The following is a 3,910-nucleotide window of genomic DNA, read 5'->3' on the forward strand; positions in this document are numbered from 1 at the left end:
AAATATATTTTAAATAAAAAAATTTTAAAATAGTAATACTAATGGAATTTTACAATGAAATATTTTGTTTGAAAATTTTGGCTGGTAATGTCTTTTTCCAACTCAAAATTTCGTTTGAAAATTTAGCTAATTTTACTTTTTTTTTGGCCCATTAAACTTTTCAACGGATTATTTTTCATTAAAAAATTCTAATGAAAATCCATTGGAAATTCCGTCGGAAAGTTTGGTGTAAGTAATTTTTTTTCTCCGAAAAAGATTTTCGACAAATTTCCAACGAAAATTTTTCATTGGAAAAATTCTATTGAAAATTCGTTGAAAATCCGTCGAAAAAAGTTAAAATAAATTTCTGTTAGAATTCCGTTGGAAATTTCCAACGGAATTTTTTCCGTCCGAAAAAACTAGTTTTCTTGTAGTGGTAACGTGTCAAAAACATTTGATAAATTACAAAATGAGACCAAAATGTCACATCATTTTTACTTTTTGAAATTAAAGAAAGAAAAAAAAGCATAATAAAAAAATTAAGAAAAGAAAAAAAATAAGGGAGAGAAAAAAAGAAAGAGTGTTAGCTTCAAATTGATTTTTATTTTAAAATGACAAAAGTAAATGATCAAAATCACACTAATAAGTTTTATTTTGAATTCATCAAAATAAATAGTTTCTTGTAAGCTTAAAAAAAATTTCAAAACATTAAAAATACACAATGAAATTCAAATTAGTATTTATCGAGAATTTAAAGTCATACTAAAAATGTTTCTTCAATGAAAAAGGTTCAAGTTAAAAAGCATATTTCATAAAAGCTATAAGGTTTGATCTCAAGGGTTTAAAGAATTGATCCCTTTGACACAAAAGCAAAAAAAATCTTAATTAGTCCAAGCTACAAGGATTGATCCTAAATGTTAAGGAATAGATCTATTTTGGGAAGCTAAAAAATATCTATTAGGGATTGATCTCCCATCTCACAAATTTTAAATTTTAAATTTTCAAGTGTAGGATCGATCTCATGAAAGATGAGATCAATCACAATGACTATTTTTGCATTCAATGCTATACAATAGCTTTAATAGGTTTTCTAATCATAAATACAACATATTTGGATCGTCTATGAAAAAGAACAAGCGAAGAAATAAGAAACAAGTTGAGAGCAAACATTTTTCCAACTTTTTCAAAACCTTCAAATGATCTTAAATCCATTTGAGTTTTTCATTCATACTATTTGTAATAATTTTTTATGTTGTCTCTTTGCAAACCTATACTCACTATGCAATATCTACCTATTAGAAGTTTTCTTACTTGTATATTTTTCGTACGCTCAAATCGTTGAGAGATAAAGAGGTTATGCCTTAACTAACAAAAGTTATTGTTTAGAAGTTTTAACTAAGTCTTAAAAGGGAGAGAAGTTATGTCATGCCCCAAACCCAAGACATAATAGACATTATATACATATGAGACAAATCCCATAAGCATGTACGACAACAATACATACTAAATCAAATGTAATATCTCCAAAGTCTTTTCAAAATTCACACTTTACAAAACCTCAAATCTCCAAATATAACAATGTTAACCTTGAGTTATATCATGTTTTGATTTGACAAAAATCACATGTTATCTTGAACCTAATGTCAAGCATTTGAAATTGTCTTAAATACATTGTTAATTCCGTAAGGTTACATAATTGTTTGAAAAGCCATACATCATTAGAAAACATCTTATAAGCTTTCAAACAATGCATATTCTGCTAAGAAAACAAAAACAAACATGCCTTGAAATGTTATTTAAATGTAGGAATGAGGCAAGGAAAACATAGTTGAAGAAAAACACCAAAAAGCTAAGGAAACCTCAAGACACAATCCAAGAGTCGATCTTAGAGAAGCTTGAGTCAATACAAAGGCTGAAAGAGTGCAAAACTTGAAGATTATTAAGCCATAATCTACCTTGAAGTGTTTATAATTGACCCTATACTAGAAAGCTCAAGAAAGTTAACTTTTGAACAGACATAGTTGACTCTAGACCAAGCATAGATGACCTTGACAAGTCAAAAAGCAAGAAAAAGTCAACATTACATAGACATAGTCAACTATAGTAGTACAATTTTGCAAAATACACGCTCTTAGTAAAATGATTGAGTAAAGGAAGGTTATTCTCGACTATGGAGCCCTAATTTGAGAAATTTGAAAAATATAGTCGACCTTAGGAGCATTATAATTGACCTTCAAGCTTCAACAATAGTCAAATTTGATTCAAACTTGTATCTAACAACTTTAAACTTTGCCTCAGCTATAAATAGCTTCATTTGAGCCATTTGGAAGTAAGAGAAAACTAGCACGAAAAAGAAAAAACCTAGACAGACTTAAAAGCTCATCTTTCTCTCTAACCTTGATTTTACTCTTCCATCAAGCTTAGAAAAGTTGAACACTTGCTTCATTCAAGTTGATATTTCTTCTCTCACTACATACAAGCTTAAAATCTTAGCACTTAGCCTTTGTGGAGGCATTTTCTTGTTGAAATTTGTATTCCTTTGTGGTTGAGCTTTTAAAAATTGTTGTTGGTGACTTATTGCTTGATTTTGCTGGAAAGGAAAAATCCCTTTGTGGATTGTAAGGGTTACTGCTTGATCCTATTAAAAAGTAAGAATCCCTTTGTGGATTATATAATGATCATTGCTTTGTCTCATTAAAAACCAAGAATCCTTAATAGTGGATTGAAATTCCTTGATTAGCAAGAAAATGGATGTAGGCATCGAAAAAGCCAAACCACTATCAATTCTTTGTGTCTCTTTTAATTTATCGTATTACTTTTCATTGCTTATATTTGCCTTAAGAAAATATATTTACATTGTTTTATTGTTTTATATTTAGAAAAATATTTTTGCCTTTATTCTTTCATAGCTAGTATTTGAATTATAAAAAGTATTTTACTTTGATATATTATTTTTATGTTCAGTGTTTTATTGTTGAAAACTTGATTTTGATACTAGAAAACATTTTTGGGTGAAAAATCTTTGATTTTTTATATTTAAATTTTTAATGAAATTTTTAATATATCAATTCACCACTTTCTTAATATATTGTTCACTTTGAGACTTCTACAGTAAGAATTGGTATTATAGTCTAGTCTTAATTTTGTAAGTTTAATCGCCTTTGAGAGATCCTTTATAGAAGCTCAAATTGACAAAAATAGAGGTGATGGCTATTATACTTGGTGAAGGGTAATCAATCCAAAGGCCATTGATGACATTATGATATAGATTTATTTGGATTTAATTTTGATAATAATTTAGCTTGGTTCTTGTAGTACGACCATTAGTCTTTAGACCAATAAATCACCTAATTGTTGGCACAAAGTGGGTATTTAGAAACGAGGTGGATGAGCAAGGTAATGTCATTAGAAACAAAGCAAGGTTAGTGGCACAAGGATATAATGAAGAAGAGGGCATTGATTATGATGAAATGTTTGCTCTTGTTGCTAGAATAGAAGCAATAAGGTTATTTCTTGCATTTGCATGTTTCATGAACTTCAAACTATTTCAAATGGATGTGAAAAGTGCTTTTTTAAATGGTCTTATTCAAGAAGAAGTTTATGTTGAACAACCTTTCGGATTTGAGGACTTTGATAAACCAGATTATGTTTTCAAACTAAATAAGGCATTATATGGATTAAAACAAGCTCCAAGAGCTTGGTATGAAAGACTCTCAAAATTTTTAGTTGAAAAAGGGTATATTAGAGGAAGCATTGATACAACATTGTTTATTAAGAAATGCTTGAATGATTTAATTATAGTTCAAATTTATGTGGATAATATTATATTTGGTGCTACTAATGAGGATTTGTGCAAGAACTTTACTGAAGAAATGTAAGAAGAATTTGAGATGAGCATGATGGGTGAACTGAAATTCTTTCTTGGCCTTCA

Source organism: Theobroma umbraticum, unplaced genomic scaffold, assembly GCF_002168275.2.
Source record: "Theobroma umbraticum cultivar Fairchild unplaced genomic scaffold, ASM216827v3 scaffold_44.0, whole genome shotgun sequence".
Classification (NCBI taxonomy): domain Eukaryota; kingdom Viridiplantae; phylum Streptophyta; class Magnoliopsida; order Malvales; family Malvaceae; genus Theobroma; species Theobroma umbraticum.